Here is a 15397-nt window from a genome sequence, read left to right on the forward strand (position 1 = left end):
TAAGTGAGATTATATATTTGAAATTTAAAACCTAATTATAAATGATTGAAATGCAATGTAAGTCTTGTTTGTAATTTGGACCTCCTGCTTAGACAATTAGACTTCAATGAATGAAACCATTTTGTTTGGATTGCTGGAATTTCTTGGAAAATATTTTAATTTAGTAATTCAAAACCATTTGTTTTGTGTTACAATTTGAAATTATTTTGGACTGGTGAACTTGGTGCTAGTTGCATTTTACTTTTTGCAGTTTATTTGTGCTTTATGTAATGGTGTCTTCTATTTACTAATGAATTGTGCAGAATGATGAAACCATAACAAGACTTCATAAAGCTATGATGCTACTGAATATTTCACCAGTCACTCCGGGGTTTTGGGAGTACTGACAACACTAACATGCTAATGAACCAGTTGGGAGCTGAAGATAAGAAGGTATGGCTTTTTGTGCTGCCTTATGTTTTTCTGTTCTGTCAAAGTCTTAAAATCTCTTTTGCACACATTTGATTAATAATTTATTTTGTTGTTGAACTTTCATGGTATTGATACAAGAACATAGTTCAGATTAACATTTTGATACTTCATACCATAACTTTGTTTTTCAGTTCCTTTTTTGATTGAATGATTTTTAAAGTAGAGTTCAAAAACACTAATATATTCAGATTCATTCAATTGTAAAATGTAATATTGTGCTTTTCTCTTAATAGTTTAAAACCATGGAAACAATGTATGAAATATAAAACCTAGTAATATGAGTATAGTGCTTATTTTGTATATCTCTTTCAGCTTTTTACCTGATGTTAATACTGTTAAAAGCATACATGAATACTGTTTATCTTGCATCTTCTCATACTTGCCACCATGTTAAGTATCAAATGTGTCATTGCATTTGTGCAAGTTCTGTCTAATTGATCAGTCTACAACATGCCAAACTGTGGCCATTGGTCACTTGAATGTGCCATTTTAAACACAAAATTCAATAGCTTTGTCTAAAGCATTTCAAAACTACAACTTTGCCATTGTGTAGGGCCTTTTAATGAGTTTTTTAATGAGTAATTTATTTTAATGTTTCAGGTGTTTAATTTTGATGTAAGACAGCTACATTGGGCTGAGTATATGGAAATTACTGTATGGGAACCAAGAAATATGTCCTGAACGAGGAGCTCTCTGGACTTCCAGCAGCAAGAAAACATCTCAATAAGTGAGGGCATATACCATTTCTGAGTTGTTTTCAATTGAAATTTATTTAGGGAATGTTATTTTCATACCTAAACATGGAATCCTATGGTATCTAAATGTAGATTTTGTTTAACTAGAAATGTCACCTGTCATCTTAACCAAATTGATTAAAGCAGATGCTTAAATTCAATTAAGAATTCCTTGCTTATCAGATTGAAAACGGTTTACCAAATTGATTTAAAACATGTTTAAATTCAGTGAGTTTATGTAGAGGTTTTCCAATTTATACTTGTACTATTACAAGAATGCCTGCTTTCACTGTCACCTTTCTATATATTTAAAATGTTGATAGTAGAGGTGACACAGAAAAGAGATTCTTTCTGCACGATCTATGTTCAGGGCCTTGAAAAATATTCAGTCCCAAAACTATTTTCACATTTTTGCACTGATCCTAAACTTACAATATATTCACAAAGCAGAGCAATCATGCCAACTCAAAGAATACAAATTAAATACCTTTCAACACTAAAAGGAAAAAAAATCAAATTTGAGAATTTTAAAAAGTATTTACACTTTAAATTAAAAGAGGCTAACTTTGCTCAACTGCAATGTATTACTTTACCAACTCTCCCAAGTCATTAGGTGGGCTTCACCTGTTCTGGAAATGGGTGGCTCTCCTGTTTTTAGTTAATTTAGTAGGATAAATGCAGTACACTTTGTTGTTAACATCCAACAGTATGCTGAAGATAAATACAAAGTGATAAGAAAGGAGCATTTCAAACAAATCAGGGATGTGATTTACAGAGAGGCATAGATTTAGGAAAGGGTAGAAAACCATCTCAAAGGCATACAACATGCCTGAGAGCTCAAAGCAGTCCATCATGATAAGACTTTAACTGTCTGTCTGAATCATAGACTTCAATGACTGCAAGTGGGAGGATATTCTAACTCAACAGTCCCAAGTGCACATGAGCCCTTTATGAAAGAGAGGCAAGAGGGATGACTCATAAAATATTTGCAAAACATCACTTGGAATATAGTGCAGAGATGTGGCAGAATGGGAATAAAGTGGAACTTCTTTTCTTAAACACCAAGCAGTATGTGGTATGAATCTTAACACCAGCCAGGTAACATCACCACCCCCAGGTGTAAATGTGGTGGTGATGGCAGCATCACAATATGAGGATACTTTTTGGCTGTAGGAATGACAGTCTGGTCAAGATTACTGGAAATCTTAATATGGGGAAGACCTTAGTGTCTTTAGTCCATTGTCCTGTTTATACAGTGCTTGAGCATCAATGGAGTACCTTCGAAATGAAGAAAATTGATGTCCTTGAGTGGTGTTTGCATTGTATTTGTGCTAGCGGTGAGGCAGAGAAAGAAGAAAAAAAGTTTAGGCTACACTATAGTAAAATGAAAAAAGTATGGGAATAATTCAGATGGCTATCAACAGTTTTGCTACTCTTACGTTTGAGAGGAGACTGAAAAATACAGACATGCATGATTTCAGAGAATAGATTTTTATTAAGGTTAGGAACGCCTTGTTTTGGAAGACTATTTGACATGGATTTTTCATAAATTTATATTATTTACATTTTTTTAAATTTGCATTTGATTATTTTTAGGAGACTTCTATTGTAATAAGGAGGATACCCGAGGGGATACAATTATTTGTAACTTTGACAAACAATATTTTAAGAAATGTAGAATAAAATAGGCATCAGATAAATATTTTTAAGATGTCATTTTATAGACTTCTCTTTATTCTTTTTTAATTGTCTAAATTTAATATAGATGTTTAACCATGAAAGTAATTGGCTGATCATTTTATACCCCTACCTGAATAATGGTTAAATATGTGATTTTAGTATTACTGCTTTTTCTTCCAGATTAAGGAATATCCGATATGCTTTCAACACAATCCTCGTTGTCTTGATTTGGCGTGTTTTCATAGCAAGATCACAGATGGCTCGAAATATCTGGTACTTTGTAGTCAGCTTGTGCTACAAGTTCCTGTCCTACTTCAGAGCCTCCAGTACAATGAGATACTGAGAAACACAAATCCCTGGAATTTGAAGCTCTATGCATTTGAAGGAATGCTTTCCGAAGACTGGACAGTACTGTCTGCATTACATGTTTATGCTGACAATACTAAAAACATTCTACATGTTGTGTGTTGTGTATCTGTATGTAATTTATTTGAAACGACTGAAAGGATAAGTTCGAAAAAGAGTGGAGATCCTGTAACTAATAGCCTTTGGCAATTTTTAAAAATAACTTTTAAAGCAAACAATGTGCTGTTTAGTAAATCTGCCTTCTTGTAACAGCATATGTCCACAATTTATCAATCTAAGATTGTTTTTTCAGGGACAGCAAAGAAATTTAGGGAGACTTCACTGTTGCCAATTGTTCCTGGGCTTTACAGTTTCTCTTAATATTCAGTTGTTTTCTTTGGCACTTCTTCCCGTTTTCCATACAGTGCATTTTGTTTAAACTTGTAGTTACCTAAAATGGTGTTTGAAAATATCCAATGCTGTTTATAATTTTCACTCTCAATTTTGTCCCTTCATGTAAAATCAAGATATATCCTACTTTATGCGCTAATGAGTGGAAAAAAAGCATTTTTGATGTTATATTTTTTGGGATGGATGGCATTTATTTTTGTAGTTCATTACAGTGCCTAATGCCAGTCTGACTTTATTACTAATGAAAACGTGAGAAAAGCAAGATCGCTCCAGATGATTGGGCATATGGCAAAGACAGTGGTATATTGTGTGGTGATTCTCACAAACATTTGAAAAATTCAACTTTAAGTGCTTGTCCACTTGAATGGTGTGTCCAAATAGTGTATGGAAATGTCTATATTATATGAAGGAATTAACCTTGTGTAATTCACATGATTTTGTGTTTTTTTTCCTGAAGAAATTAATCAAAGTAGATATATCTTAGTTGCACTTACTATAATTGAAAGTTTGTCAGTAATATATTTAATAGTGAATGTATTTTGGAGTACTGTTTTTCCAGCAACAGTTTAACCTTAGTTTCTTCAGTGAAATGTATAAACTTTTCCTTTTGTGAAGGGCTGAGACTTGAATTTAGTTTCTGGTATAACAGTGAGGTTGTATGTCTTTTCTCTTCCCTATTTCAGTTTATAAACTAATAGACTTTTAACAATTCTTGCTAATAGCAAAGAGTGAAATTTTCATCATCTGAAAGAAAAGTGGCATTCAACTAATAGTTTGATATTTTTGAATATATAAACATTATATGTATATATATAAAAAAAAAAACAAAAAAAACTTGAAAATAGAAAATGGTGCCTGAATTTTCACATGCTGTTTGCAAAGCAAGGCAAAAACTATTTTGTAATCTGTTATTGTAAAATTATATTTAGAAAGTTAATTTAAAAAAGGAACTTCAAGAACAAGTTTGGTTATAAAACAAAAGCAAAATAGAAGAAACCATTTTATTTTGTGATTAGAAAAAATGTGATGTATTTATTTACAAAAAAAGCTGTTATCTTTTGAAAACTATTGTCTGACGTGTTTCAATGACATCTATAAAGCTGAAGTGGCAGGAGAACCATTCAAAATATTTGAATCTGTTTTAGTCTTTTTGGGATGCTGTTACTTGTACGATCATTTCTCAGACTGTTTCTTGCTGCTGTTTTTCACAATGATTTCATTGGACGTTAGAAAAGTAATCAGATAAATAAGGTTCAGATACATTTTAAAATTTTTTGTGTGGTAGGAATTGAATTTTTCTCCATATTCATTTCACCAATCAAACAATCCAACTTCCATTATAATGGTTCATACTCAGGCAGTAAATATGCTGCCAACAAATGTAAATATCAAGTATTTGTACATTGAAAAATTGGTCATTTTGGTTTTGTATTGAGCTTCCAGGAAAAGGAGGGTGGCTGCACAATTGGCCTGAAGAGATGAAACAAGCCCAAAAAAGATAAATTATAAGATATTTTGTTGCCTTTTATTCTGTTTACTCACTTTGGAACACTGCTTGATACAATAGAAAATAATACCTTTTATGACAAGCTCAGTGCAATGCATTCTTTAATTGGTCATGTGAACAAAGCTCACTACAGTTTATTTACAGTTGGGGGACTTTGGAGTTCCATGTACTGAGAGTTTTTGTTAGGTTTAGGTTAAGTTAATTGTTTTCCTTTTGCCGATGGGTCAAACACTTTAATGAAAGCCTAAAGTAAATTGATAAATAGTACAACAGCCAAATTTCCCAATCTATGTTGAGGTTTACTTTTCCACTAAGTAATTAACTTGAAGCTTATTAGATTCTGGGTTTCTCTTTAATTACACTGTATGATATTTTTCCATATTTATGTCACTTCTTCCAGATCTTTCATGTGAAATGTCCTTGTAGCCTTTGTGGCATGTACAGTATACCTAATGACCAATACGTTTTAACTTCTCCTTCATATCTAATATTTGAAAAGTTGAAAGACAAAAAGTTAAATGTTAATCGAAACATTATGGGTGCCTTTGTTTGTAAACCAAAAAGGAAAAATAAATCAAAGAGAAGGAATTTTTGACTTTTTTTTTCTTTTAGTGTTAAATTACCAATGGATGTATGAGGATGTCATGAAGTTAATGTCCCTGATTTCAAAGGAAAATTTATTGTAAAGAATTTACATGTTGGCCCTTCTTTCTGGAGGCCTTCTTGAAATTATCTTCTGTGAGATTGATTCAGTACAGTTCAGTTTTAATTTTGACAGGCATTGTACTTTTTATGGGTTATAGATGTAGAGATGCATAAAATACTGTACACATTGCTTCAAAAAATATGTATATATTAAATACTACTTTATCTGCCATTTCAGGGGTCTACTAGTGAGAGGGCTGAAACATAAATATTACGGTTCACATGCCTTTTCTTATGCCTACCTCCTTTAGTCAATTTTTACGATACACTGCATCTGGAAAGTATTCACAGCGCATCACTTTTTCCGCATTTTGTTATGTTACAGCCTTATTCCAAAATGGATTAAATTCATTTTTTTTTCCTCAGATTTCTACACACAACACCCCATAATGACAACGTGAAAAAAAGCTTACTTGAGGTTTTTGCAAATTTATTAAAACTAAAAACAACTGAGAAATCGCATGTACATAAGTATTCACAGCCTTTGCTCAATACTTTGTCGATGCACCTTGGCAGCAATTACAGCCTCAAGTCTTTTGAATATGATGCCAAGCTCAACACACTATCCTTGGCCAGTTTCAGCCCATTCCTCTTTGCAGCACCTCTCAAGCTCCATCAGGTTGGATGGGAGCGCGATGCACAGCCATTTTAAGATCTCTCCAGAGATGTTCAATCGGATTCAAGTCTGGGCTCTGGCTGGGCCACTCAAGGACATTCACAGAGTTGTCCTGAAGCCACTCCTTTGATATCTTGGCTGTGTGCTTAGGGTCGTTGTCCTGCTGAAAGATGAACCATCGCCCCAGTCTGAGGTCAAGAGCGCTCTGGAGCAGGCTTTCATCCAGGATGTCTCTGTACATTGCTGCAGTCATCTTTCCCTTTATCCTGACTAGTCTCCCAGTTCCTGCGTAAAAACATCCCCACAGCAGTGCTGCCACCACCATGCTTCACTGTAGGGATAGTGTGTGGCCCTGGCGATGACAGTGTCTGGTTTCCTCCAGAGCGTGGCGCTAGCATTCACACTAAAGAGTAAATCTTTGTCTCATCAGACCAAATTTTTGTTTCTCATGTTCTGAGAAGTCCTTCAGGTGCCTTTTGCTTAAGCTCCTTTGGAGACTCTTGCAAGTGACCATCGGGTTCTTGGTCACCTCCTGACTAAGGCCCTTCTCCTCCACGACTGCTCAGTTTAGATGGCGGCCAGCTCTAGGAGAAAAGAGTCCTGGTGGTTTGAACTTCTTCCCTTACGGATGATGGAGGCCACTGTGCTCAGTGGGACCTTCAAAGCAGCAGACATTTTTTTCTGTAACCTTCCCCAGATTTGTATTTCGAACAATCCTGTCTGGGAATCTGAACAATTCCTTTGACTTCATGATTGATTTATTGCTCTGACATAGACTGTCAACTGTGGGGACCTTATACAGACAGGTGTGCCTCTTTTCCAAATCATGTCCAATCAACTGAATTTACCACAGTTGGACTCAATTAAGCTGCAGAAACATCTCAAAAGGATGATCAGGAAACAGGATGCACCTGGGCTCAATTTTGAACTTCATAGCAGGCTGTGGTCTTATATTCATGTGCTTTCTCAGTTTTTTATTTTTAATAAATTTGCAAAATCTCAGTAAACTTTTTTCCGTTGTCATTGTAAATTGATAGTATAATGTCAAACTTCTGTCAAATTTAATCCAAATTTGATTGATGAGATTAAACCACGCCTCTGGTAGCAGACGGAAGTCCACTTACCACCATCTGTTGTTAGTTGACCTTTGTTGACCTTTCAGGAAGTACCCTCCCCACCACCGGTTATTTTGTTGACCTTGGATGACGCAGTCCGGGCCCTGTTGATTAATGACAGGAAGTCCCCACCCCAACCACCGGTTGTTTGTTGACTTGGCCCAGCCATCTGTTTTCCCCAAGAAACTGTCAAAGAACAATTTGATGGATACCCCACCCTCCTTGAACCCCCAACACCCGCCCCTGCTTGGCCACCTGCATTGCCCATCTCACTAGAGACAGATTCAGACATGCCCAAGGGCTGCCTAGGCCCCTTGACCCATCACCACCCCACCACTTCCCAGCCCCCACCCCTCTTCCAAAGAGGTTCAGGCATGCAGCCGGTCCCTGGACAAGTTCAGGCATGTTCCCTATCCATGCACCCAGACTGAATGGCCTGCCTAAAGCCTCACCGCAGCACATATTCTCTGGCCCCTCCACTTCCTCAGGCCATTTTTCCGAGGACATAACACACACACACACACACACACACACACACACATATGCTCCCGTTCACTGCAATATTGCTTTGGTAGAATCCTTATATCTATATAACAATTATTTTTTAAAATATCTATCTAATCGATGCTATATCATTTTATGCCACTTTTATTTTTTACCTAAGCCACTTACAGATCAAGCCTTTCACAGAACAACAGCCATCTCACAGACAGGCTCCGAGTTTTAGCCTTTCAACATCGCACACACAGAAAAGACAAGCAGTCTCTGCACTGACCTGAAACACACTGAAATACAAGCTGTCCAGCTCTCAGATCAGACAGCCCCCACGCCAACTCGCAAAAATGGTGAGGCCGAAATCTACGCAGCCTCCGAAAAGATACGTAGCTGTAAACTGCAGCCTGTATGTCCCTGCAGCGCCGCGGTTGATTCAGACCCTACTGAAGCGTGCGCGATTGTCTTAACACAGATGCCGACCCACACTCCCACGCCCGCTCAGCGCTACAGTTCGGTCAGGGGCGTATGCTTTTCATCAATGACATGGCTTTATCCCCAGCGTAAACGCGCTCAGATACACAATTCAATCCCCGACGCATGTTCTTAAAAAGTTAAAGGCTTTCATGATAGCGATGTAAAAAACGTGATAACTAGTTAAGCTATAAGTCCTTTAAACATCACACAGTTAAATAATAAGATGCGCCCGGTTTTCCTTTTAAAGCACATTGGAACGTCTAAATGCTGGCTAGATTAATATATTTATAATTTGTATTAAAATCGATCTAAAAATAACCCTTTTTCCTGCCTGTTAATCACTCTCCCCTCATGAAGAAAAGGCGTTTTAGTTTTTCTAAAAGTTTGAATACCTTAGTAAGGCGGATATCTCGGGCTACTGTGGTCTTTGGGAATCGGTAGCACTTCCGCATCGCAAACGGCCCCTGAGCCGCTGATGACCTTAACCTCGAGCAAAGTAAGAATCGTCTGTTTAATCAAATCTACCAGTTACAACGGAATCTAATAATCAAATTCGGATAACCCTTGCTGTGACCCGGAACAAAATTTTTGCAAAGGTGAAAAGGTCTTGCGGAATCGTGCAGATGTTTAAACAAATCTATTAACCAAATTCTGACTTTTGGCGTCCATCGAAAGTGGTGCCTAGACACGGACAAAGAGCCATTATCACGGATGTCGATTAAAATGATTGAGGCACATTCCAAAACACCCAGCTTTTTGGGTCTATAAAAGTGTTCAGACGGTCATTACTCAGCAGGCGTTAATACTGAAAGAGGACATGATCGTCGGAAACATCGGATCACGGTGTGGCATATTTTGATTATTATATGTAAACAAGTATGTTTTTAGAAAAGCGGATGGATGAACCATATATTTTATTCTTACTATGAATAATTTCCAAGTTTGACCTCAAGTGCGTGCGTGCGTGCGCAGCACTTGCCTAGTGTGTGACGCGTGGCGCGTATAATATAAGATGTAGCATTTATATCCATCTATCTGCATTAATACGACGATTAATGTATACAAATTCCTTAGGACTGAGCAAACAATATTAGCTTTTCATACCGAAAAGGCTTTACAATCAAGTAGTTTTGTCTCGGCGTCTGAAAATTCAAACGGAGCCTCTTCTCTGAAATACTCAGGCATGGTTTAAAGCGCAGGCGGTTGTGTATCAACGCTGGCGTGGTAAGAGGTCAATATTCTGAACTACGTGCAGAAGGGTCCCGTTTGTGAAATGCGTACTCTTCGAATCGGGCTTACTGGCAACGGGGAATGTCTGCACCAGAGGTCCGCATGTTTCTAAAGTCTGGGATAACCGAAACATTTTAACTATAAACTCATTTGTTACAACCGGTTGGAGACAACCTCCAATGATGAAGCGGGATCCGGGACATATATCGAAGCGAATGCTTAATAGACATAAAGGCAACTGTTTTCATTCATTTCGGCTAAATGAAAATAATTATTTAATACGAATAGTAGCCCCACAAAGGCCGGAGTGATTTTAGGCGTTGAGTAATATAATTAAGTTATTTTTAAATAATCCACACTGCACAAAGAGACAGATTCCACGTGTGTTTAGAAGTTTGCTACGGTCAGTGATGATTTTTAATTTTTTCATAGCTCATTTCTATAACATAGGAGCCTTTTTGACAAAAGGAAAACTACTGTAAATACACTTGTGCATTAAAACGGAAGTTGAAAACGGGTTTCTACCTTAAGACAGATTCTCACCTTAACCCAGTTTTGTCGTGCATGTAAAGCACTCACTGTTGTTACACTAGCACAAAATTGATATTTCTGTCTACTCAAAAAACTAAAATTATTTCACAATAACACAGGTGATAACTGGAAAGCATTTTCACTATTTTTAATTAAAAGTTAAACAGAAAAGCTCAATTATGATGCATTATCTGACACTTTGTGCCTTTATACTCTCTTATGTAGACCTTAACACATATTCTTACCAAAATAGTTCATCACTTCCCAATTCCTGTAACTTCAGGTAATTAGACAGGTAAGAGCTCCACATAACAGGCAAAGAGAAAAGTGTATAGGTCAGATACACAGCGCCCATAAAACAAAAGCACTGACATACACAACCTGGTATTGCTAGTGTATTTTGTTACCTGGAGAAAGAAAAAAAAAAAAAAAAGAAAAAAAAACATTTTTAGTAGTCCGCATTAAAATGACCAGTTAACTAACATGAAAATAAAACATCTTTAGAAAAATAAAGCATCTAAAAGCATCTTTGTAGACCGATTTTAAAACATAAGAAAATCCTTGTTTCAAAAGTTCTGCCCATCTTTTCCAGCAGTTTTCTTGACTGATCTCATTTTAAATGATAATAAGCCAGTATAAAAGTCCGTAAAAGGAACTGGGTAGGAACTGAACATCTGATATCTTCTAGCATATCTTTTTGAACAGGTTTTCCTGTAACAGTTTTAATGAGCCCTTAGCGTTTTTTTTTATTTTTTTTTGAAAGTAGACCACTATTACCAATATCGCTTTTTTAAAATTAATGATATACCATAGATACATATTTATTATAATTACTTAACTTTATCAACTTTTATCTAACTCAATATTTATTTTTCTAGTATCAGAATGTAGTTCAAGTTATTTTGTTTTAGGTTCAATAGATGTATTTTCATATTTGATTCTTTTGTTTTCACATCTTCGCCCCTTTTTTGTTACTTGGCCCCCTAGGGAGATATCCCCACAGTTTGGAGAACTGCGGTTGTAGGGGATTATTTGTAAGCAGCTCTGTGGCACTTCAAGCTAAATTGGAATTTCATGGTTATTCAGCGTTCATTGGGTGACATTTTGTTATAAATTGTATTTAGTCTCTCTTTATTTACTAAACATTTATATTTTGAATAGAAAACAGTTATTTTGTTCAGGCTTTTAATTTAAAACAGCATTTTCATCAACAGGCTATAATCACTTTTGGTACTTAGGATGCTTTGTATAATACAAAGTTTTAGAAGTCTAATAATGCTTGTTGACAGCCTTCCATTTACATCAGTTATGAACCCCTGAAAATAAGAATGGTTATAGTGAGTTATAGGAGCCTGTACACTACAGGGCCGATGATTGAGCTTATACTGGACGTTAGGCAAATCAGGTTAAATTTTTAGTAAATAGTTACATAATATTATGTGTTTTACAAGGATTAAAATTTTGCTAAAACTTGTGGTTTATTCTCTCTTTAGTTGATCCAGGTTACATGGGACAGCTATCATTGAAAACTTCTTTTCCCCTCTGTTTGTGAAAAAGCACCCTTGGTTTAGTAGCATTCAGGGTGGAAAGAATGTAAGTTTAAACTGTGATTCAAGAGTCAACAAGTGTCTGGGCGTCTTGAATACGGTCAAAGGACCAGGGTTTGTGCAGGATCATAGTCAGGGGGCAGAGTTCACAGCTAGACATTATTGTTCAAAATGTAACATTGACCGCCCATCACAAATATAGATAGTAAAACTAAAATTTACAAATACTAAGTCACAGAGGAATTAAAACAATTAAAGGCCGGATCAACAAGGATCACCCCAAAATCACAGCACACTAGCAGAACCTCGTTTTCCCAGGGTATATTATCAGCTAAACTGTCATCTGTTTACCAGTTCCGGGGTTGCAAGTTAAAGGGAAACGTTATTTATCTCTGCTAGGCAGAGGCTGATTAACATGAGCGGTTATTGTTAGAATCTTATCTGGAACTAAAGTCAGGTTTGTGTTCCTCTGATTCAGGAAAGAATATTAAATATTGGAGTTTAAATATGAACGCTAGACTGGTAAGGACATTTTATGCCTAAATAAATAAATAAAGTTAATTATGAAATAAATAATTACATGAAAAAGTGGATTTATAAAGGAGTTATTACAATTTGAAAAACTGTGATGTATAAAAAACATTGATAGGTGACAAAACCAACACGAAAGAAACCTTTGAAATAAATAAGCTTTTGACATCGTAGTCTGGAATAGTCTGAATATGTCTTAAAGTTCATTTTAATAAAACAAAACAAATTAAAAATAATAAATAGTAAGCCGAATAAAACACAGAAGTATCTTTTAATGATATCAATTAGTGTTAAGTATTATCAAGCACGGGATCTATTTATAAGTTATTTAATTTAGTTATAAACAAAATGATTGGTTGCATTTGGCACAGAAATTAACAATAGTTTGATACCCTTTACAAAAATTAGAATCTGAGACAAATATACACTTAATAACAAATAATGCCGGATGCAACTAAGAATTATCTCGGATCTCTGTTTGTTTAACCTTTTGACGGGAAGTATACCACCTATATTGAAAATGAACCAGCGCCGACATGCTAGCGAAATAGATATAATCGAAGATGTTTTAGAATATGGACCACAGGCACTAACCCATGATTCTGACCAACTAAGGGTCTTTACTTAATTGTCCGAACTTCCTGTGGGTGCTATGGATCTCGTAATGGAGTGCAAAAGATTCTAGAATCTTTACTCTGTAATAGTCCATATGACGGAGATCTAGCACCTGTGTCCACAGTGTTAACCAGTCATAGGACATGATGTTCCAAAAAATTCACCTGGGTTTCAGAAGAGATGGACAGTACGGTGTGTGTTCTGTATTAACTATTCACAATGACCATACTCCACGGACCTTAGGTTTTTATGCGAAGTACATTTACAGATGCGAATAAGAGACATCCATCAAAATGTTTCTTGACACAAGGAGGCCCAATCAGGCCGATTGGGGTGAGTCTCTTTTCAAAATCTTGCCCCCAGCGGCCTGGATTTGTTGGGCTATAAAAAATTTTCATGACCCTCCATCCTTGGCTGACGAAAAGAAATTAGGGTTAGAATTTAAAAATCAAATGGTGTTACTTTGTTAATTCATTTTCCAAAAACAATATTAAAATTGAAAAGGGTTTACCAACCACTTTAAAACATATTACAACTTAACAGCGTGATTAAAGCAGACAAAACTGGTGATCTCACGGACATTCAGTTCAGACACTTCATCTGATTTTCCAGGCGTATACCCATAAAACCTTAAAGGTCCATCAGACCTATTAGGTCCATAAAATGGCGTTTAGAAAGTCTCAGCTATTTCAGGTATTTTTGAGTAAGAGTCAGCTCCATGTTATGAAAGGCTTGTACAATCAACTCCTGAATAGAATGTTCATTTTCATCATCGACAGCACTTTGTACAAAGGCGAATCTGGTGAAAAGTAGAAAGATGTTGAAGCAGCCAGAGTCTTTATGACTAGGCTCCTGAGCCACGGTTTGTGGAAAACAGACAGCGCTGTTGCTGAGCCGGTCAGTGTCAAACGAGACCGTAGGCCCGTGTCTGGCTGGGTTGGTCTATTAAACATCCCTGCCGGTACTTTTAGGTGCCTATGCCGTTATTATATCCGGCAGAGCGTAATCAAACTCTTGAACAGCTTGAGCCTTTGAAATGTCTCAATCAGGGTCCGTCAGTTTGTTCAGGGCCAGTCTGCATAATCCCATCCTTGGGTGATATGTTCCAAACGGCTGGGCCTGTACCAGGTCATCCACAGGCCTGAATGGCTATCTCCTCACCCTGCTAGGAGCCCTGGAACATCATTAGCAGATACAAAAATGTCAGGTACTGCGCGGTTCTCCAGGAAACGATCCGACCAATACATATCACCATGGGAGTACCTGAGGCTCAGGATCCTAGATCTGGTCAGTTCAAGGCATAAGAAGGTCTGGCCAAGAAGGCTGGTCTGGAGGTTAGCTGTTAGTCAGAGTACTGGAGTCGGGCACGATAGCCTCAGGTCAAAACAGGCCATCGTAGGTGGCCGTCTGGTCCTAGACCATCATGCCTGATCAGGAGCATAGCCGAGAGATGTTGATTGTTAACCGTTCAAAACACGTTGTTGAAAATTTTTATAGCCACAAATCCAGGCGCTGGGGCAAGACTCTTGAAAAGAGACTCACCCACGGACTGATTGGACCTCCTTTGTGTCAAGAACATTTTGATGGATGTCTCTTATTCGGGTCTGTGAAATGTACTTCTGCATAAAAAAACCTAAGGTCTCGGGAGTATGGTCATTGTGAATAGTTAATACAGAAAAGAGAATACAGAACACACCGCACTTGTCCTATCTCTTCTGAAAAACCCTAGGTGAATTTTGAACATCATGTCCTATGACTGGTTAACACTGTGGACACAGGCTAGATCTCCGTCATATGGACCATTACAGAGTAAAGATTCTAGAATCTTTTGCACTCTCCATTACAGATCCATAGCACCCACAGGAAGTTCGACAATTAAGTGAAGACCCTTTAGTTGGTCAGAATCATGGGTTAGCCCAGGTCCATATTCTAAAATATCTTGATTATATCTATTTACGTTAGCATGTCGGCTGTTCATTTTCAATATAGGTGGTATACTTCCTGTCAAAAGGTTAAAATAAAACAGAGATCCGAGATACTCCTATTGCATCAGCAATTTGTTATTAAGTGTATAGGTTTGTCTTGCATTCTAATTCTTAAAGCGTATCAAACTATTGTTAATTTCAAAGCAAAATGCAACCAATCATTTTGTTTATAACTAAATTAAATAATCCTTATAAATAGATCCGGTGCTTGATAATACTTAACACTAATTGATATCATTAAATGATACTTCTGTGTTTTATTCAGGTTACTATTTAATATTTTAATTTGCCTTTTGTTTTATTAAAATGAACTCTTTAAGACATATTCAGACTATTCAGACTAATGTCAAAAATTATTTAATTTTTCGTGGTTTCACACGTTTATACATCCAGAGTTTTCAAATT

The 15397-nt window shown here is 36.6% G+C and overlaps 1 long non-coding RNA gene across 1 annotated transcript; it reads left to right on the forward strand.

Annotated features, from left to right (window-relative positions):
* Nucleotides 1-376: 376 nt before the first annotated feature.
* On the forward strand, nucleotides 377-3461 carry LOC120522530. The gene is made up of 3 exons (XR_005632413.1): nucleotides 377-432; nucleotides 1072-1198; nucleotides 3066-3461. It is a non-coding gene; the product is annotated as an uncharacterized LOC120522530 (long non-coding RNA).
* The last annotated feature ends 11936 nt before the right edge of the window (nucleotides 3462-15397 follow it).

Source organism: Polypterus senegalus, unplaced genomic scaffold (assembly GCF_016835505.1).
Source record: "Polypterus senegalus isolate Bchr_013 unplaced genomic scaffold, ASM1683550v1 scaffold_5419, whole genome shotgun sequence".
Lineage (NCBI taxonomy): Eukaryota > Metazoa > Chordata > Cladistia > Polypteriformes > Polypteridae > Polypterus > Polypterus senegalus.